Source organism: Triticum dicoccoides, chromosome 1B (genome assembly GCF_002162155.2).
Source record: "Triticum dicoccoides isolate Atlit2015 ecotype Zavitan chromosome 1B, WEW_v2.0, whole genome shotgun sequence".
NCBI lineage: Eukaryota > Viridiplantae > Streptophyta > Magnoliopsida > Poales > Poaceae > Triticum > Triticum dicoccoides.
The window spans coordinates 310,500,477-310,523,461 of record NC_041381.1 but is presented as its reverse complement, the minus strand read 5'-3'; positions in this window follow the sequence as shown (position 1 = coordinate 310,523,461).

Sequence of the window (22,985 nt, the reverse complement as noted above, 5' to 3'; positions counted from 1 at the left end):
GCTTCGAAGGTCGTGCACCCAGAGCGCTAGTGAGCGTCCACCAGCCGGAGCACGAAGAAATGTCGAAACAAGGCCACGGAGGAAGTGATGCCCACCATGTCCTCGCAGAGGAAGGTGAAGACGGCAAGGAGGATGATGGAGCGGGGATCCAGGTGCAGCAGATGGATCTAGTAATGCGACATCACAGCATTGAAGAAGGGGGGGGGGGAAGGGAGGAATCAACCCAACCAGAAGAGCATGAAGATGGATGGGAATCTCAGTGGCGCTAATCTCTCTGGTCCACCAAGACGCAGGGCGGGCAACCATTGCCCCTCCCTTGTTGGAGCTGGCGGCGAGCGCATGGCGAACCTTGTCCAGCGCTTCCTTATTGATCATCGTCGACTGCTCAAGGGCCGGCTCCAAGGCCGGCGGAGGACCTGCTGGTGTGCGCGACTTCACCTTCTTCCTCCTTGGCTTGGAAGCTATGGCGAATACCAAGAGGGAGCAAGGTGTCGGCACCAGATCTACAGATGCGGCGACGCGATTGGGGAGGAAGAAACAAGAGCTGGGCACGGCACACCATGAAGGGCAAGTTGCACTGACAACGGGCAGCTACTAGGTCTACCGGATATCATGGCGGCACGGGGAAGTGGAGACGCCCACGTCCCATCAACCGCCACGTGTCTCCAGGGGAGTAGGCTGTTAGGGCCCGCGGCGCTCTGCACTTGCCCTCTGGCTTTGCCTGGAAGCCAAGTTCGAGCACGCCTTGGGCCCGGGGGCTACTATCGGTGTCTTGGACTTGGGGGTATCCAGTCCTACCTGCCTGCGGCCCACCATGTGGCTCTGTCGACGGCCTGGTACGGCCCAGCTTCAACAACAACGTAGCAAGACCCTCGCGAGGGGCCAAGCCTTGCGAGGCGGACAACGACAAGACCCCTGAAGGATCCGGCCTCCTCAGGAGGGCTCCTGAGGGGCGGAGAGATCTATGCAGCTACCTCATGAGGCTCAGCTGACGTGAGCCATGAAGACCAAGGCCAGGCGTGTGCCAGGCAGGCACAGAGCGCAGGTTTCCTCTTTGGTGCAAGGGATGCAAGCCACAGGCCCGGAGTCCCGAGGAAGCAGCCAAATGTTTCCTTTCTAATGCAACGAGACCAAGACCGCCAGGACGGCAGGATGGAGGTCATCACCGAGCCCACCGCAGCGTCACGACTAGAGGCTTTTCGTAGACGAAGACTACTTTTGTCAGGATAGACTGTACTACATGTCCCCTTTCAAATCCTGCCGTTGTGGAATCCCTTCCCGCTCATATTTGGGAAGAGGACCAAGGCCACTACATATAGGGCTTAGCCACCACCATAGGAGAGGATCGATTCCTTCCAAGCAACACAACAGCTCAAGAACACCTCACCTCCTGAGGCTTGTTCACCCTTGTACTAGTTCATCTATAGCCCCTCGAGGCAATCCACCACACCACACTAGAGTAGGGTATTACACCACAATGGTGGCCCGAACTAGTATAAATCTCTGTGTCTTTGTGAGCTCTTCGCGCTAGGCTAGGGAGGATCGCGAGTAGGCAGGCTGGGCAGGTTGATATCTCCGCACGCACCTCAGTGTTCAAACCTTTCATGGGTTGCCGGACCCAGATATCCGACAGCAGCGCTGCTTGGCGACCTCGGCTTCCTTTAGCGCTGCGTCACGGGCGGGAGTGGCCAGGCCAGCGGCCCGCTTGCCCTCCTTGGAAGCTGCCATGGCCTGGCCCCACACCGCCATGATGGACGCGTTAGATCGCAGCCACCCTAACATCGATTCCAGGCGCCCTAACGCCAGGCGACGGTCGGCGCCTTGAAGGTTGTCCCGAAGCTGGGTCAGCGTGAAAAGAGCCTCCTCCAGAGCGTTAGGTGAAGCAGAAGGATCACGACCCAGCGGCATGATGGGAGGAGGAGGAGATGACATCGTCACCAAGGCCTGCGAGTTGGTAGTGGTAGAAGAAGAAACTGGGGGCTCTTGGATCTTTGGGACCTCGGCAGGTGAGCTGGGAGCGGGCGCCTCTAGAGCCAGCTTAGCTACGGGGTTGCTTTCTCCTGGGGTTGGTCCTCCGGGCCTCGCGAGGATGACTGGGCTGGAGAGGCACGAGGGGCGTCGCCGCCCTTCCGTGCCGGAGGAGGTGCGGCTGTGGCAGGCTGTTGGGTCCCAAAGGGTACGGTCGCTCCCTCTCTGCTCTTCTTCGCCAGCAGCGTTGGCCCGACGGAGCAAGGGAAAAGCGTCAAGAAGTAGCGGAAGAAGTAGAAACGAAATAAGGGCAAAGTACTTACTGGTCCACGACGGCATAGTCCCTCGACCTCTTTTGAAGCACGAAGCCCGAAGGCTTCGCGGCCTGGGGCACTGGTGTGTGAGTCCAGGAGCGGATGAGGCCACGGCGGCTGGCCCTGCGTCAACATCGGTCGGCGCCAAAGCAGGGGCGCCACCTCGGGAGATCAGCGCCAACCTCCTCTTTGTCGGGACCCCAGCCGACGGCTTCTTCGGCGGGGTGCCCTTCGACCTCGTGGTGTCCCCGGTAGGGTGCAGTGTTTCCTTCATCGGATGCTCGCCGGTGTCGTCATCGTCGGGGAGGGTGTGGAGGAGATCCGCCCAGTACAGAGGAGAAGTCTCCCCCGCTCCCTCCCGAGTCTCCTCCAAGTCCGACCCTCCTCCTCGCCAGAGTCACTGGAGGACAGCACCAGCGGGGCCTCGGCGGGCACTGGCAGCACAAGCCCGTGCTTGTTGAAGACAGGCATGGCGGCAGCAATCTCTGCCCCGTTACGGCGGTGGTACATCGGAAGATGGGTGTCCGGAGGGTACCCTTGATCCTCCCCAACCAAGAGGCGGAGAGCCGCACCCAGCTCCTTGTCAGACAAGGGGTCCAAGCGCAAGCGGAGGTCGTCCCCCTTGTCCTCAAGCTTCCATAGGGGCACGAGCGCCCTGGAGTGGGGCCAGGCGCTGCGCCAGGAACTCTTTGGATATCATGGCCCCCGTCAGCTTCTCCGCCCTCGGGTCGTCAGGCTTCAGGTCGGCAGTCATCTTCTCCAACACATGCTTCGACTGGTGGTCGGCGAGCTTCATGCTGAGCCAGCCATCATGGGGCATAGGCATCCACGTCGGCAGCATCAGCCGAGGGTAGGAGCACTTGGCATCCATAAGGACCCACTTGTTCCTGAAGCCCTCGGCCTTCTTCCCAGCCTTTGAGATTGCATTGGTCCCGTTGGCTGCGACAAAGTTGGCACATCCCGAGCAGTGGCCCTCCTTGTTCGGAGATAGAAGAAGTGGCGAAGCAATGCCATGGATGGCATCACCGCCACGAATGCCTCAAAGTTAAAGGCAAAGATCGACAGGAGGAGAATTGAATTGGGATGAAGATGGAGGGTGTGGAGATTGTAGTGGCGAGCACAACATCACCACCACGAATGCCTCACAGAAAAAGGAGGGACCAGCCCCGCAAAGACACTATTCAAGAAGAAGGGATGAAAGGTAGTGCCCAGGGCCTCAAGCTTGGCGGAGCAGGCCCGAAGCGCTGCCTCTCTTCCCTCGTCGTTGTCGCCCGCCATCATCCGGCATGCAACGGCAAGCTTCTCTTCCGAGATCGTGGGCGCACTCAAGGTCGGCTCGTACCAGATGGGTGAGCGCAATACCTTGGCCTTGTCAGGCACCACCAGATGCGAGCTCGGGGAGGATTTCCGACTGATCGGGAGTCACTCAGGGCAAGAAGGAGAAAGGGGATCTAGAGAAAGGCGAAGGAAGGCAATGAAAGCTCTGCAGCATGCACCAGCCTTTTGTCAGTCTAGGACAGTTGCCGAGGCAGCGTGGGGAAGTGGAGGCACCCACGTCCCATAAATCACCACGCGTCGACCAAGGCTGCAGCCTGCAGGTGGGGAGGCCCGCGAAGCTTCGCACTTGCCCCTTGGCTTCACCTTGAAGCCAAGTTTGAGCGCGCCTTAGGCCCGGGGGCTACTGTCGATGTCCTGGGAATGGGGGTACCCAGACTTGCCTGCCTGCGGCCCATGGCGTGGCTCCACCAATGGCCTGGTACGGCCCAGCTTCAGCAGCAACCAATCAAGACCCTCGCGAGGGTCCAAGCCTCATGAGGTGGGCGACACCAAGACCTCCCTAGGGGTGGCCTCGCTAGGCCGGATCCCAAGGAGCGGAGATATCTATGCAAGGGGCATCTCGTGAGGTTCACGTGACGTGAGCCATGACGACCAAGTCCAGGCGGGCGCAGAGTACCCATTTCCCCTTTGGTGCCAAGGGGGCAAGCGCAGGAGTGGAGTCCCGAGCAATTAGGAAAAGGTTTCCATATTGGTGCAACAAGACCAAGGACCGACAGGACGGCAGGACGGAGGTCATCGTGGAGCCCAGGGCGGCGTCACTACCAGAGCCTTTGGCAGGCGAAGACTACTTTTGTTAGGATAGCTTGTACTAGTTGTCCCCCTTCAAATCTGGCCGCTGTGGGATCCCTTCCCGCCTAACATTTGGGAAGAGGACCAGGGCCTCTATAAATAGGACTAGCCACCACCGTAGGGAGAGGAGACACAAAGAGCTCACTGAGAACTCATCTTGGACTAGATACATTCCAACTGAACCCTTACCAACTCATCGAGCCCAAGAACGCCTATCCTCTGGAGGCTGTTCATCCATTGTACTAGTTCATCCTCAGCCCTGAAGAGGTAATCCACCACCACACACTGGAGTAGGGTATTGCACCACACGTTGGCTCGAACCAGTATAAACCCCTGTGTCCATTGTTCTTTGAGTTCGTCGAGCTAGGCCGTGGATCGTTGAGCGAGCGCGCTGGGGAGAGAGTGCTATCCGTGCGCACCCCAGAGTTTGAACCTCTCTAGGGTCTGCGAAACCCGAAATCCGACACACGTGATGATCAGACGTGGTTTAGTTGATTTGGATCTCGTATCATTTAGATGACTTGAGGGATGTCTAGCTAAGTGGGAGTTCTTAAGTAATTTGATTAATAGAACTTAATTTATCATGAACTTAGTCCTGATAGTATTTGCATATCTATGTTGTAGATCAATAGCTCGTGATTTAGCTCCCTTATTTTTTTATATGTTCCTAGAGAAAAATAAGTTGAAAGATGATTGTAGCAATGTTGCAGACTGGGTCCATGATCTGAGGATTATCCTAGCTCATTGCTGCGCAGAATAATTATGTCCTTGATGCACCGCTAGGTGACAAACCTGTTGCAGGGGCACATGTAGACGTTACGAATGTTTTGCAAGCTCGATATGATGAATACTTGATAGTTTAGTGTGCCATGCTTTACGGCTTAGAACTAGGACTTCAAAAATGTTTTGAACGCCACAGAACAGATGAGATGTTCCAAGAACTGAAATTGGTATTTCAGACTCATGCTCGTGTCGAGAGGTATGAGACCTCTAACAAGTACTTTGCCTACAAGATGGAGGAGAATAGCTCAACCAGTGAGCATGTGCTCAGAATGCCTTGGTACTACAATTGCTTGAATCAAGTGGGAGTTAATCTTCCAGATAAGATAGTGATTGACAGAGTTCTCTAGTCACCATCACCAAGCTACTAGAACTTCGTGATGAACTACAATATACAAGGGATGACGAAAACGATTCCTGAGCTCTTCGTGATGCTGTAATCTGCGAAGGTAGAAATCAAGAAAGAGCATCAAGTGTTGATGGTTAATAAGACCAATAGTTTCAATAAAAATGGCAAAGGAAAATAAAGGGAACTTTAAGAAAAATGACAAGCAAGTTTCCACTCCCGTGAAGAAGCCCAAATCTAGACCTAAGCCTGAAACTGAGTGCTTCTACTGCAAAGGGAATGGTCACTAGAAGCGGAACTACCCCAAATACTTGGCGATAATAATGATGGCAAAGTGAACAAAGGTATATCTGATATACATGTTATTGATGTGTACTTGACTAGTGTTCATAGTAACCCAGGGTATTTGATACCAGTTTAGTTGCTAAGATTAGTAACTCAAAACAGGAGTTGCAAAATGAACAGAGACTAGTGAAGGGCGAGGTGATGATGTGTGTTGGAAGTGATTCCAAGGTTGATAAGATCACCATCGCACACTCCCTCTATCTTCGGGATTAGTGTTGAACCTAAATAAATGTTATTTGGTGTTTGCGTTGAGCATGAATATGATTGGATCATGTTTATTGAGACACAATTATTCATTTAAGTTAGAGAATAATTGTTGTTCTATTTACATGAATAAAACCTTCTATGGTCATACACCCAATGTAAATGGTTTATTGAATCTCGATTGTAGTGATACACATATTCATAATATTGATGCCAAAAGATGCAAAGTTGATAATGATAGTGCAACATATTTGTGGCACTGCCGTTTAGGTCATATTGGTGTAAAACGCATGAAAACTTCATATAGATGGATTTTTGGAATCACTTGATTATGAATCATTTGATACTTGCGAACCATGCCTCATGGCCAAGATGACTAAAACCCCATTCTCCGGAAAAATGGAGCGAGCCAATGACTTATTGGAAATAATACATACCAATGTATTCGGTTCGACGAGTGTTGAGGCACGTGGCGGGTATCATTATTTTCTGACCTTCACAAATGATTTGAGCAGATATGGGTATATCTACTTCCTAAATATAACACAAGTCTGAAACATTTGAAAAGTTCAAAGAATTTTAGAGTGAAGTGGAGAATCATCGTAACAAGAAAATAAAGTTTTTACAATCTGATCGCGGAGGCGAATATTTGAGTTATGAGTTTGGCCTTCATTTAAAACAATGTGTAATATTTTCACAACTCACGCTACCTGGAACACCACAGCGTAATGGTGTGTCTAAACATCGTAATCGTACTTTATTAGATATGGTGCGATCTATGATGTCTCTTACCAATTTACCACTATCGTTTTGGGGTTATGCATTAGAGATAGCTGCATTCACGTTAAATAGGGCACTATCTAAATCCATTGAGACGACACCGTATGAACTGTTGTTTGGCAAGAAACCTAAGCTGTCGTTTCTTAAAGTTTGGGGTTGCCAAACTTATGTCAAAAGGCTTCAGCCTGATAAGCTCGAACCCAAATCGGAGAAGTGTGGATCCATAGGATACCCTAAATTAACAATTGGGTACACCTTATACCACAAATCCGAAGGCAAGATATTTGTTTCCAAGATGGAAACTTTCTAGAGAAGGAGTTTCTCTCGAAAGAAGTGAGTGGGAGGAAAGTAGAACTTGATGAGGTAATTGTACCTTCTCTCGAATTGGAAGGTAGCTTATCACCTAAAACCATTCCCGTGATGCCTACACCAACTAGAGAGGAAGCTAATGATAATGATCATGAAACTTTAGATCAAGTTACTACCAAACCTTGTAGGTCAACCAGAGCACGTTCTGCACCAGAGTGGTACGGTAATCCTATTCTGGAAGTCATGTTACTAGACCATGACGAACCTACAAACTATGAAGAAGCGATGATGTTCCCAGTTTCCGATAAATGGCTTGAGTCCATGAAATCTGAGATAGGTTCCATGTATAAGAACAAAGTGTGGACTTTGGTTGACTTGCCCGATGATCGGCGAGCCATAGAGAATAAATGGATCTTCAAGAAGAAGACTAACGCTGATGGTAATGTTACTGTCTACAAAGCGCGACTTGTCACGAAAGGTTTTCGACAAGTTCAAGGAGTTGACTACGATGAGACTTTCTCACCCGTAGCGATGCTTAAGTCTGTCCGAATCATGTTAGCTATTGCCGCATTTTATGATTATGAAATCTGGGAAATGGGCGTCAAAACTACATTCCTTAATGGATTTCTTAAAGAAGAGTTGTATATGTTGCTACCGGAAGGTTTTGTCGATCCTAAAGGTGCTAACAAAGTGTGCAAGCTCCAGCGATCCATCTATGTAATGGTGCAAGCATCTCGGAGTTGGAATATACACTTTGATGAGGTGATCAAAGCATATAGTTTTATACAGACTTTCGGAGAAGCCTGTATTTACCAGAAAGTGAGTGTGAGCTCTATAGTATTTATAATGTTATATGTGGATGACATATTGTTGATTGGAAATGATGTAGAATTTCTGGATAGCATAATAGGATATTTGAATAAGAACTTTTCAATGAAAGACCTCGGTGAAGCTGCTTACATTGGGCATCAAGATCTATAGGGATAGATCGAGACGCTTGATAAGACTTTCAATGAGTACATACCTTGACAAGATTTTGAAGGAGTTCAAAATGGACCAGTCAAAGAAGGAGTTCTTGCCTGTATTGTAAGGTGTGAAGTTGAGTAAAGACTCAAAACCTGACCACGGTAGAAGATAAAGAGAGAATGAAAGTAATTCCCTATGCCTCAACCCTAGGTTCTATAAAGTATGCCATGTTGTGTACCAAATGTGTTGTGTACCTTGCCATAAGTTTGGCAAGGGGGTACAATAGTGATCCAGGACTAGATCACTGGACAACGGTCAAAATTATCCTTAGTTACCTTAAAGAGGGCTAAGGAAATGTTTCTCGGTTATGGAGGTGATAAAGAGTTCGTCGTAAAGAGCTACGTCGATGCAAGCTTTGAAACTGATCTACATGACTCTAAGTCTCAATCTAGATATGTATTGAACATAGGAGCAATTAGCTAGAGTATCTCCATGCAGAGCATTGTAGACATAGAAATTTGGAAAATACATACGGAACTGAATGTGGCAGACCCATTGACTAAACTTCTCTCACAAGCAAAACATGATCACACCTTAGTACTCTTTGGGTGTTAATCACATAGCAATGTGAACTAGATTATTGGCTCTAGTAAACCCTTTGGGTGTTTGTCACATGGCGATGTGAACTTTGGGTGTTAATCACATAAAGATGTGAACTATTGGTGTTAAATCACATGGCAATGTGAACTAGATTATGGACTCTAGTGCAAGTGGAAGACTGGAGGAAATATGCCCTAGAGGCAATAATAAAGTTGTTAATTAATATTTCCTTATATCATGATAAATTCTTATTATTCATGCTAGAATTGTATTAACCAGAAACTTGATACATATGTGGATACATAGACAAAACATCGTGTCCCTAGTATGCCTCTACTAGACTAGTTCATTAATCAAAGCTGGTTAAATTTCCTAACCATAGACATGTTTTGTCATTTGATGAACGGGGTCACATCATTAGGAGAATGATCTGATGGACAAGACCCATCCGTTAGCTTAGCATATTGATTGTTCAGTTTTATTGCTATTGCTTTCTTCATGTCATATACATATTTCTTTGACTACGAGATTATGCAACTCCCGGATACCGTAGGAACACCTTGTGTGCTATCAAATGTCACAACGTAACTGGGTGATTATAAAGATGCTCTATAGGTATCTCCGAAGGTGTTTGTTGGGTTGGCATAGATCGAGATTAGGATTTGTCACTCTGAGTATCGCAGAGGTGTCTCTGGGCCCTCTTGGTAATACACATCATAAGAAGCCTTGGAAGCAAAGTGACTAATGAGTTAGTTGCAGAATGATGTATTACGGAATGAGTAAAGAGACTTGCCGGTAACGAGATTGAACTAGGTATGAATATACCAACAATCGAATCTCGGGCAAGTAACATACCGATGACAAGGGGAATAACATATGTTTTCATTATGGTTCGACCAATAAAGATCTTCGTAGAATATGTAGGAACCATGCATCCAGGTTCCTTTGTTGGTTATTGACCAGAGAGGTGTCTCGGTCATGTCTACATAGTTCTTGAACCCGTAGGGTCCGCACGCTTAACGTTCGGTGACGATTTTGTATTATATGAGTTATGTGATTTGGTGACCTAATGTTGTTCGGACTCCTGGATGAGATCACGGACATGACGAGGAGTCTCGAAATGGTCAAGAGGTAAATATTCATATATAGGACGATGATATTCGGTTACCGGAAGTGTTCCGAGGTGTACCGGGTATATATCGAAATATCGGAGGGGTTACTGGAACCCCCGGGAAGTTAATGGGACACATAGGCCAAAGGGGAAAGGGTACACCATCCCACAAGGGGCTGGCACACCCTTCCTAGGCCTCCGGCCAAGTGGGAGAAGGAAAGGGGGGAGTCGGCCTACCCCTTCCTTTCCTCTCCCCTCTCTTCCTTTTCCCTTCCGGTAAATATGGTAGGGGGCTGAATTGGAATAGGCCCCCATGTAGGATTCATTCTACTTGGGGCGTCCCAAGGCTGCTCCCCTCCCCCTTCCCACCTATATATACGTGGGGAGGGGGTGCCTAGAACACACACCAACAATTGTTAACCGTGTGCGGCGCCCCCCTCCACAATTTACGCCTCCGGTCATATTCTCGTAGTGCTTAGGCAAAGCCCTACACGGATCACTTCACCATCACCGTCACCACGACGTCGTGCTGATGGAGCTCATCTACTTCCACGAAACTTTGCTGGATCAAGAGTTCGAGGGATGTCATCAAGCTGAACGTGTGCAAAACTCGTAGGTGTCGTATGTTCGGTGCTTGATTTGTTGGAACGAGAAGAATTTCGACTACATCAACCGCGTTGTCAAATGCTTCCTCTTTTGGTCTACGAGGGTGCATAGACACACTCTCCCCCTCTCGTTGCTATGAATCTCCTAGATAGATCTTGCGTGAGCGTAGGATTTTTTTGAAATTGCATGCTACGTTTCCCAACAACCAATACTATATCATTGAAACCTATGTTCAAATACAAATCAAACGATATAATTTTTATTGACATGCACTAACATTTTTTCAATTAAATATTTGGTCAAAGTTTAGCACTAATTACAAAAGAGACTGATAAACCAGGACCTAGGTAGTACACCAGGACGAAGACAGCGATACTACATATAATTAACGCCAAATAAGACCAAGGGATCACACATGTCATTTACGACTGGAATAAAAATGCCATACACTAATAAAACATTAAGGCCACGAGGCGATGCAATGCTGGTCACAGGAGGCAAGAAGGAAGATGCATCCATCAACGATGTCCACCTCCTCGACTCGGGGCGCCGGCCCACCAAATGGTGGCTAAGTAGCAGCGGCTTTCGTGGCCAGGTCGGCGTGCTTCTGAATAATGGCGTCCAAAGATTTCCGGGCACTGGAAGAAGGCCAACGTCTTTTTGTCCTCGCTGGCCTTGTAGTGGCCTAAGTAGACGATTTCCTCATAGACATGGATGTGCAGGTCGACGGTTTCGTGCATGGTGAGGCTCTGCGTAGCGAGCGTAGCCTCGAGGTGTAAATTCTTCATCGTGACCTCCGGCAGCTGCAGGGCCACCAGGGCTTGAAAGTATTCTTCACCATGGAGGCCGATGAGGGTGGCAGGCAAGAGGAGCCTGGGCGCACGGGTTGGAGCAGTACGACAAGGTCGTCCGCCTGCTTCTTGACCGTGGTGAACTTGCGGATGGAGCGGACAATCATATCGACCATGCGAGAGGCGAAGCTGGCGTCGGTGAGGGCTATGACACCGGCGGTCTCCAGCGCCTTCTGGAAACACTGCGCAGTCCGGGGCCGCAGGCCGCCGTCTTGGATAATCTCGCACAACCGACTGCCGCTCGCGTCCATCGCCTCCGTAGGAGCTTGTGGCTTCTGGTCACTTGGTCTTGGATTGGAGTGAGCAGTGTTGTGCAGAGACTAGGAGTAGATGGATTGGGGTGGTGGGGCGCCTTTATATGAGAGTCCAAACTGTCTTGCATTCATATCATGCTGGCTCTATTCTGCTTCTCCAACTAATTCCCTTTGCATGCTAATGGAGGATGCATCATTGACCGTTCAACGTCTCGGGAACCGCTACCCTCTCCCTCCTTGGCATTCAAGTCGTATCAATGTAAATGCGGGTCAAGAAGAGACTAGTCATTTCCTACATTGTGCACCGCGACCGTGTGGTGGTGCGACATGAACGGCATAGGCATGTTGTACTTGTTCCACTTTCTCGTTTTGAACTTGTGACATGTAGTAACGCTCAGTTTTGAATATATAAGTTTGGTTGTCGCGCCAATATATACAGTACTCCCTCCATGTAGGTGGGGTCGCTGAAGTCAAAATTAGACACAAAACACGATGTTGACGGACCAGTCTACCTCCGTTCTGGTTTATTGCTCCCTATCATAATCTGTGCCAAATTTTGACCGTAAATTTGACTAACAAAAGGTTCATGCATGTCACCAAAATTATGTCACTGGAAACTATGTTCAAACACAAATCAAATGATACAATTTTTGTTGACATGCACTAACATTTTTTTAGTTAAATCTTTGGTCAAAATTTTGCACAAATTACAAAAGGGACTAATAAACCAGGACCTAGGTAGTACACCAGGAACGAAGATAGTGGTACTACATATAATTAACTCCAAATAAGAGCAAGGGATCACACATGTCATTTACGACTAGAATAAAAATGCCATACACTAATAAAACATTAAGGCCACGAGGCGATGCAGTGCTGGTTATAGGAGGCAAGAAGAAAGATGCATCCATCGACGACGTCCACCTCCTCGACTCAGGGCGCCGGCCCACTGAATGGCGGCTAAGTAGCAGCGGCTTTCGTGGCCAGGTCGATGTGCTTGTGAACAATGGCGTCCAAAGATTCCAGCCACTGGAAGACGGCCAATGTCTTTCAGTCCTCGCTGGCCTTGTGGTGGCCTAAGTAGACGATTTCCTTGTAGACGTGGATGTGCAGGTCGACATTTTATTGCATGGCGAGGCGCTGCACGATGAGCATGGCCTCGAGGTGCACATTCTTTGTCGCGACCTCTAGCAGCTGCAGGGCCAGTAGTGCTTCAAAGAGTTCGTCGCCATGGAGGCCGATGAGGGTGGCAGGCAAAAAGGAGCCTGGGAAAACAGGCTGGAGCAGTACGGCAAGGTCGTCCGCGCACTTCTTGACAGTGGTGAACTTGTGGATGGAGTCGACCATCATCTGGTACATGCGAGAGGCGAAGCCGGCGTCGACGAGGGCTATGACACGGGCGGCCGCCAGCACCATCTAGAAATGTTGCGCAATGCGGGGCCGCAGGCTGGTGTCTTGGATGATCCAACACAGCCGACTGCCGCTCGCGTCCATCGACGCCATTGGTGCTTGTGGCTTCTGATCACTTGGTCTTGTTCTTGGATTGGAGTGGGCAGTGTTGCACAGAGACTGTGAGTAGATGGATTGGAGTGGTGGGGCGCCTTTATATGAGAGTCCAAACTGTGTTGCATTCACATCGTGTTGGCTCCATTCTATTTCTCCAATTGTACTTACCTCTGCATGCTATACTATTAACAGCAAGTAGAATACTGGGCTCATAGCCTGCTTACATGGCAATTTTGTCTATGTGGAAGAGAGAGACATAAAAAAGTATATCTCATGCAACAGTCTGGCTATATGCATGCTCCAAGACAGATGCAATAAATGTGATGAAAGAGATAGAGAGAAGACGAGAGAAAGATGCAATAAATGTGTGGAAAGAGATGGAGTACCAATCTTATAGCCAACCATATAGCTAGATATGGCAGCATCTTATAGTCAGCAGTTGGCTATATTATTAACTTTTTTATGTCTCTCTCCTCCACATAGGCAAAGTTGGCATGTAAGTGGGCTATAATACCACTATTGTACTTGCTCTGAACTGACCATTGCATGTCGTGCTAGGTACTACGTCCCACGTCTCTCATTGGTTGATTCCTATTCATGTCTAGAAACAAGAAACATGGTCGGGTTTGTTTTGGAATTATTTGATTTTCGTAAGATGACTATTACTAGCAATCGCCACAATAACCGTAAGATCTACTTCTGACGGTGGCACCTATTGGACGCAGACAGCGGTAGAAAAGAATTGCCACAAAACTGCCGCACCACGCCCCACCCCTACACAAAGACTGCCACGCGAGCATTCGCAACTGCCATGTTTGGGTTGCGCTTGGCTCTTCGCCTCTTAGAGAATACGAACAATGATGTTACTACTTCTACAGTATTGAATCAACTGCTGCATCTCCATCCACCGCATGCGGAAGGGATAGCTTGTTGAAGTAAGCAAAAGCCTATCCTCGTCTACGAGCCACCGCACGCATGGACGAGCGAGAGGGTGTACTAGTAGTAAAATCAACCTTCTCCTTGTTGTACAAGTTGATGCAACACATCATAGCACTGGCCCCACATGCTTGCCTCTAAACTTGGCTAAAAGACCCGTAGTGTACAACATATTTGCTGCAACCTCTAACATTTACCCTACCACAAATTAAAATATATATTCATGTCTAGACCAGATCAGCGTCCAAACTACAATCACCAGGATGACAGGTAGGGCAAGAAGATTATTTTAAGAAAAAAAATGCTTCGAGGCGGCCTCATAGCATGGAGCCGACTCCAACGATTTTAAGCTTAGAGGAACGGTACACGCTATCCTAGACTATGTCACTATATAACCTACCCTACACATGAAACTCCCACACGAGCGTTCGGGTTGCGTTTGGCTCTTTGCCTCTTCGGGAAGTCAAACAATGATGGTACTACTACAGTGGAGTACCACTAGTATGCTTCTGGCCATCTAACACCAAATGAACAACTTCATGTCCACCGCGTGCGGGAGGGAGAGCGTGTAGCGAAAGCTTCTCCTAGTCCTGTGAGCCACCATCATGGGCGAGAGAGAGGGCATTGTAATCAAACTTCTCCTTGTTGTACGAGTTGACGTGACACATCAAACCAGTGCACCCGATATATTTCAATAATTTGCGTTTACTGATGCATTAATTTCAATGCATGCATGCTTGCCGTGACTTTCCTTTTGATACTTGCATGTGTTGATTTAATGCACCTTGAAGTAGTACGAATGTGATGGTAAAACTTTCTAATGCCCCAACCCTAAAGCGAGAGATGGTTGTGCACGAGGAGGGCGAGATCATGCCGACAGAACAGGACCCGACGATGGAGCTCTCTATGGTCTCTTTGGACCTCACCTTGCTCCACTTCCCCTTGTGCCTCCGCCCCTTGAAGCCTCTAGTGTATGAGGTTCGAATACGCCTCGTCCGTTCGGCTGATCGAGCGAGGTGCAGGTTTCTTGATTGATGTGTTGTTCGATTGATTTGTGCAGTACAAGGGAGGGCACCTATCCTGCGCGGACTGCCGAGGCGAGCACCCCAGGAAACAGCGGCAGTGCCAGAAGTGGGAGCGCGGTGGCGGCTTTGACGTGCGGAACACGACGATGGATGTCGTCCTCTCCTCGGTGAGAGTGGAGTGCCCGCACGAAGGCTGTGGGCTCAATGTCACTTACCACAAGCTCGCATGTCACCAGAGCGTGTGTCCGCTCACGCCCTACAAATGCCCCATGCTCGTCTGGGCTACGAAGGCCCACCACCAGCGCTCCCCCACCACATGAGCACCGTGGATCCGATGCCCGTGCACATGACCCAGTACGGCAAGGTGATCCAGCTGCAGGTGCCAGTGTCGGAGCCGCGGCTCTTGCTGTTTGCGGAGGAGGATGGTCGCATGTTTTTCTTGGTCGGCGGCGTGCTCGACCTCGGCGCGCCTATTGCTGTGTTGGTCGTCTGCATCCGAGTGGGGGCGTCCCACCACCACAATACGCGGCCAAGCTGTGGGCGAACAGCCTACTGGGGGAGGCCAAAGGCAGGACCGACACCGTCAAGGTGGAAATCAAGGTGACAAGCAGCAAGGATCCGGGCGACATCGCCGTGCTGGAGCTGTTGGCCGGGGCTGGGTTGTCGAGGATGGTGTCCCTCCACATTCATATTGACAAGCTCACCTCCTAAATGATTCTACAGTGCCTTTTGTTTATCTTAGTAATATGCTAATATAGGGGTTAGCTTGGTCTACTTTAGCTTAAGAGATGGTGGGTTTTGGTGGTGATGCAATAATTACTTCGACATCAGATCAGCAGTTAAAGTAATTTCCAATAGTCAAACGAATATTTTGTGTCAGTTGGATATAAAGATCCTTTGGGTAAGAAGTATAAGTAGCTTATATGCTTGTTTGTTGATGAAGTGTTGCATACTTCTGCGAGTTGATGCGAAACATCAAAGTAGTTATACTACTAGTAGTACTCACGCGACTGTGCACCAGGCAGACGAAGCTCGTGTCGTGTTAGTGCCATGTGCGGCCCGGACATTAACAAAAACCTCGCGCCTCCATCTTAGCCTCCGCGTTTTAAACTTCTCAATCTCAAGGCCGAGGAGCAACGGGAACCTATGATAGAGCCAATTGGATGGTTGAGAACACTACAATTCGTAGCTATAGATGCGTGTGTGAGAGAGGGCGAGTGCTCGCATGCACCTCTTATCTTCGTGTATAATGTACTGAACTCAGAGTACAAGTGTATGTGGGTGGCATCGACCTAGGGATCTAGAGATGGTGCATGTGAGAATTCCCAAGAGACTAGGTGTGTGCGTGGGAAAGATGGAGAGAGATTGTATGTGTCGATGTAATCCATGCGAAATAAATACTAGTCCACCACGAGGCTATTCCTGTCGAACGCCACAATAACCATAAGATATGTATCCGATGGTGCCAGTTATTGCATGTACACAGCAGTAGAAAAAGAAGTACCATGGCATATTACAAAACTGCTACACCACGACCGAGAACGCGTGCCCACGTTACGCCATCCGGGAATAGTGCCGCACTTTGAAACTAGAACCATCAATAAATTTTGAGCTTGTGTCTCGTCACATTTGAAATTACTACCATGCTATATTTAATTGTAAACCTGTTCACACCGATCACAACCTAAACAGTTTCCCACTTAGGAGTGTATTAGTACTTTGTTATAAATACTACTATGCCAAGATGACTGCACATTCCTCCTCAACTCCTCATGCACAAAAACAAACAAGTCATTCATCATCATTCCCTTGCATCTGCCATGGCCAGCGTGAGTTCCGGGTCGACAGATTACCACCAGGGAGAGGCGAGCATAGAAGCCGAAGCACGAGAGATGTCCCGCCTCACCGCGAAAGCAGTCAACATGTCCCGTCGCGTGGTAGTAGCAGCACATAGGTCCCGTCGCACCGCCGAAGTAGCACGTAGGTTCCGCCGCGCTGTCGATGCAACAGACTAGTCCGGCCGCACCGCAGAAGCAGTAGAGATGTCCCGCCATGCCGCGAATGCAGCAGAGGAATCCTCCCGCGCCGCGGCGGCCTGGGAAAATGTCTCGCGGGCAGGCGAGGACTCTTACAGGCGCATGCATGCGATCGTCCATAGCCAAATGGATCAGATCTCCGGCTGGCCGAGGTTGCAGGAAGACATGAAAGCCTTGTTTGAACAGGCTACTAGAGTCATCCGGCAACTAGGGGAGGGCAATGCGAAGCTCCGGGCTAAGCGCGACCTGCTGAGGGCAAAGATCGCTGGAAGGACGAAGCAGGTGGAGGAGACTGTCGGTGTCAAAACCGGCTCTCGGGTAGGGGGTCCCGAACTGCGCGTCTAAGGCTAATGGTAACAGGAGGTGGGGGACACAATGTTTACCCAGGTTCGGGCCCACTCTATGGAGGTAATACCCTACTTCGTGCTTGATTGATCTTGATGAATATGAGTATTACAAGAGTTGATCTACCACGAGATCATAACCCTAGAAGTCTAGCCTATGAGATTATGATTGTCGTCCTATGGACTAAACCCTCCGGTTTATATAGACACTGGAGGGGGCTATGGTTACACAAAGTCGGTTACAGAGAATGGAATCTACATATCTGAATCACCAAGCTTGCCTTCCACACAAAGGAGAGTCCCATCTAGACACGGGACGAAGTCTTCTATCTTGTATCTTCATACTCCAACAATCCGGACCAAGTATATAGTCCGGCTGTCCGAGGACCCCTTACTCCAGGACTCCCTCAGTAGCCCCTAAACCAGGCTTCAATGACGATGAGTCTGGCGCGTAGATTTTCTTTGGCATTGCAAGGTGGATTCCTTCTCCGAACACTTCAAAGTATACCTCGAACACAAGAATCGTGTCCAGCTCTGCAAAACAAGTTCTACAAACCACCATAGAGAGTATAATATTTATGAGTCCAATCCGCTAACAATTTTGGTAGCATGACATTACGTCATTACCCGGCCATTATTTTGAATCGTTTTCTAGCCTGCTACTCCATGTTTCGGGAGGCCGTTTTTATTGGCACGTCTTGTCAAAGCAGAGATCGTGTCCCCTTATTGCAGGATTTTCATCAACACGGACGTGGGTAACCCAGCCGTTCTATTGGCATGATTCCTTGGGAATAAGCATGTTTTAAGGCCATGGAGGGGACGCTTGATATTCATCGCCTTTATAAAGGGGCTAAGGCCTGTCCTTTTTGTTCCACTCTAGTTCTTTCCTCCACACCCACCTCAAGTTCCAACACCCAAGGGTCAATCTAGTCGCTTTGAGCTTCTAGCCATTTCGGGAACCGGCCTTCAAGGCCGGTGGATGGCCTTTACTTTCACAGAGGAAGGTATCTCGAAGCTCAGGGAGGCAAGATACTTGACTGTGGAAATCTACCACAGGCTCCCTGCTCAAGGGCAGGTTATTCCTACTCCCAGATCCAGTGGGAGGGTCATGTTTATCTCTCACTTCCTTTGAGGGCTTGGGTTTGCTCTCCATCCCTTCGTTCGAGGGGTCAAGTTTTATTACGGGCTAGATTTCCACGATCTAGCCCAGGACTCCTTCCTCCACATCTCGGTGTTCATCACCACATGCGAGGCCTTCCTTCGTATTTCCCCACACTTCGGCTTATGGCTTAAGACCTTTAACGTGAAACCGAAGGTAATCGACGGGGAACCAGCGGAGTGCGGAGGCACTTGAATAAGCAAGCTTATCAATTCCTCTTGGCCAAAGGGCTCCTTCGCAGAATCTTCTGAGAGTGGTTTTACATCACAGAACCCCGCGGTCAAAAGCGGGCAGCCACACCTGCGTTTCGGTCTGGCTCTCCGCCACAACTCGCATCGTGGATTAACAAGGGGCTGGACTGGGGATCTACTGAGGAAGTGCGGACACTGCAAAGCCGCATTTGGAGCCTCATTGAGAAGGACATCGGTATCATCAATGTAATCCAAGTAATGCTAGTCCATCGGATCCTACCCTGTCAGCGATGCCCTCTCCGCATGTGGGAGTTTAATCCGGAAGGTCCACGAACTCTTCAGCACCTCTCTGGCACGATGCTCAGAGAGATGTGGAAATTGTTCTTCGGCGCACGAAAACAGTGGTCGGATACTATAGAAGTGTAACGCCCCGATTCCGATGCGCCAGGTGTCCGCCAGTTATTCGTCGTCGTTGCCATGTCATTTGCTTGCGTGTTGCATTTTATCATGTCATCATGTGCATTTCATTTTGCATACGTGTTCGTCTCATGCATCCGAGCATTTTCCCCGTTGTCCGTTTCGCAATCCGGCGCACCAATGCCCTCCGGCGTTTCCCTTTCGTCTCTCGTTGTGAGCGGGTGTTAAACGTTCTCGGAATGGACCGAGTCTTGCCAAGCGGCGTTGGTATACCACCGGTAGACCGCCTGTCAAGTTTCGTGCCATTTGGAGGTCGTTTGGTACTCCAACGGTTAACCGCGTAGCCTAAAACCCCCCTTTCTCTTTGCAGCCCAACACCCTTTCCAAAGTGGCCCTAAACCCATCTAACTCCCCTCCATGCTCTCGGTCGTTCGATCACGATCGCGTGGCCGAAAACCGCTCCTTATTTGGACCCTCCTAGCTCCCTCTACCTATATATTAGTCCCCCTCCCCCGAATTCGCGGATGAACCTTAGCCTAATCCTCCCCGCCGCCACCGGACATGTCCGTGTCGCGCCGGACATGTCCGCTTCACCGCGCCGCCCGCCGCAGTGAATCACGCGCCGCCACGTGGCCCCAACGCCTGCGTGTCGCCTCCGGCCCGCCAGGCACGCGCGGGGCCCCCGAAGCCCGTCCGCCTCCGCCTCCGTCGCCCCGCGCACCGCCGCGGATCTCCGCGCCGCCGTCCGCCGGGCTTCACCGCCGCCGGCAGCGAGCCCCACCACCGGCCGCCGCCCCGTTCACCGCAGGTCCCCGCCGCCTCCGCCGCCGCGCCCGTCCTTCGCCTCCTCCTGCCGGTCGCCGGCCCCGCGGCCCCAAGCCCCTGCGCCTCGCCGCCGCCTACAACTCCGGTCGGCGCCCGCGCCTGTAGTCCGGCCGCCGGAGCGCATGACCTCGCGGGCCCGCGCCTCCTCCTCCACCTCCGGCCAGATCCGGCCGCGGGAGGGCCGGATCTCGCCGCTCCAACCCTCCGGCGCCTTTTTTCTCCAACTCCGGCGACCTCCCCGGCGATCCTCGGTTCCCGTGCCTCCCGGATCCAGATCTGAAATCCCGAAGGTTGACCCCGAAAATCTGTTGTCCTTGTATTTTGTCATTATCATGCCATGTTCGTTGCATCGTATCTCTGTGCATGTTGCTCCGTTTTGTGCGTGTAATATGTCAAATTGTTCGTCTCGACGAGTACATCATTTCATTCTATTGCATCATTTAATTTGAGGTCATCTAGATTCCTGAATTATCGTTGTAAGAGTGCTTCATGATGTTTTCTGCTGTCTGTTATCAGAACGAGCTCTTTTGTCATTTTTGCCATGATTGATGTGTGCATCCTATGAGGTTGATGTCTACATGTGTTTTGAACTATGCTATGTCTTCTTTACACAGGTGCTTACCATATATTTTTGTGATCAATGTGGTGACTAGCACAAGCATGCAAACTAGGCATCGTGATGTTGCTGATTTTAGTCCCTGTTCTGCTGTTATTTTGATGCCATGTAAACATGATGCTACAGAGAGATCCATGCATATTTTGAGATACTTCAGTAAGGGTGTTTTGAACATGTGGTTTTTGTCTATCTATTCATGCCCTTGTTTGCAATTATGGAGTAGTCTAGCATGTCATTTTCGTGCTCTACTTTTGCTTCAAAATGTTTCCTGGCAGATTGTTTACATGTTATTCAATTTTGCAAAGGTTGCTATAGTTGATCCTTGCATGCTATGGACTTGTTCTTGCCTTGGTTAGCTTCACAAACATGTCTTCTTGATGATGCTATGGTTATCTTATCATGCAATGACTTGTGGTGAGTGAATCGAGCTTGTTAAGTAGGATACTTGCTGTTGCTGTTTTGCTAGGCTGAATCTGTTATTTCGTGATGCTATATAAACATGTTGCTACTAATCATTCTATGCATAATCTGGAGATGTCCACTAAATATGTTTTGTTCTACATGTCATGATCTATCCATCCATGCCCCTGATTGCATTTATAGCGTGTTGTAGCTTGTTCATATCTTGCTCCAAAGTTGCTTGATAATGTTGTTGTCAGCCTGTTAACATTAAGTTCAGTTGTTGCCATGTGTTTTCCTAGTGATCCATGCACCCTATGGACTTGCTATTGCCATGCTTAGCTTCACAAACATGCCTTCTTACTGTTGGTTGCCTTGCCATGCCATGTATTGCTCCGTGGTGAGTGGTACAAGCTCATCTACATGCCTTCATAATTATGTTCCTGCCATGTATGAATCTGTATAATAACTTGCTATGTTTACGTGGGTGCCATCATATTTTCTGATCCTTTTTGGCTTAGGGTTAGTAAGGGACTTTTGATCTATGCTTTGAGTAGAATCATGCCATGTCTTGTTTTGCTATTATAAGTTCCTGTAACACATTGTTTGATAGCTCTAAACATTGCAACCTGATGTTATTTTCTGCAAAGTCTGAAATTGTTATTACCTGCAATCTTACCATGTGTGTTTGAGCATGTTCTAGTGATTTCTGGAGATACCTCAGTGTTGATGTTTTGTAATGCTTTACCTGTACATCATGCCCATGCCTTTTATTTTCATATTGTGGTGCTGTAGCATATAGTTTTGATGCTTGCAATATGCCTAGTTACTGTTTTGGACAGCTTGTCCTTTAAACTTGTTTCATGTGTATGTGTTGAACCGTTGCTCCGTTTTGAGTGTGCTCTATAGGAAACTTTCTTAGAATTGCATTTAGTTTCATATTATCATGTTGCATCCTTGTTTTGAGGTGTTTGCTTGATGTTTGGGTGCATTTCGCATCAATGCCATGTTTAACTTGTTTTGCTCATATCTTCTAGGCCGTAGCTCCGAACTAAATGAACTTTATATGTAACTTGACTAGAATCTCGTGTAGATCATATTGGTGCATCTTACCTTGCTGTTTATCAACTTGAACATAAGGTTTATTCAGATCTGGACCAACTTCGAAATTTGCATATGAGGACTTACCGGAATTGTTATATGTTGTTCCTGGCCTCATTTAAACTTGCCTTAGTGTGTTGCTCTTGTCATGCATCATGCTTGTTGTGCATAATGCCTTGTTCATGTGTGGTGTGTTTACCATGTTGTGTGCTTCTTTTCGATAGTTCCTGTTTCGTTGCGATCGTGAGGATTCGTTCGTCTACGATTGGTTCGGCTTCATCCATTCGTCTTCTTCATGGACTCATTCTTCTTCCTTGCGGGATTTCAGGCAAGATGACCGCTACCCTAGATCTCACTACTATCATTGCTATGCTAGTTGCTTCGTTCTATCGCTTTGCTGCGTTACCTATCACCTGTTCTTCAAGCCATCCCAAATTGCCATGAACCTCTAACCTTTGACACTTTTCCTATGCAAACCATTGCTTGGCTATGATACCGCTTTGCTCAGCCCTCTTATAGCGTTGCTAGTTGCAGGTGAAGTTGAAGATTGCTCCATGGTGGACAGGATTTTGGTTGGGATATCACAATATCTCTTATATTATTAATGCATCTATATATTTGGTAAAGGGTGGAAGACTCGGCCTTTTGCCTAGTGTTTTGTTCCACTCTTGCCGCCCTAGTTTCCGTCATACCGGTGTTATGTTCCCAGATTTTGGGTTCCTTACGCGGTCGGGTGATTTATGGGACCCCCTTGACAGTTTGCTTTGAATAAAACTCCTCCAGCAAGGCCCAACCTTGGTTTTACCATTTGCCTCACCACCACCTATCCCTTTCCCTTGGGTCGGCCAACCCGAGGGTCATCTTTATTT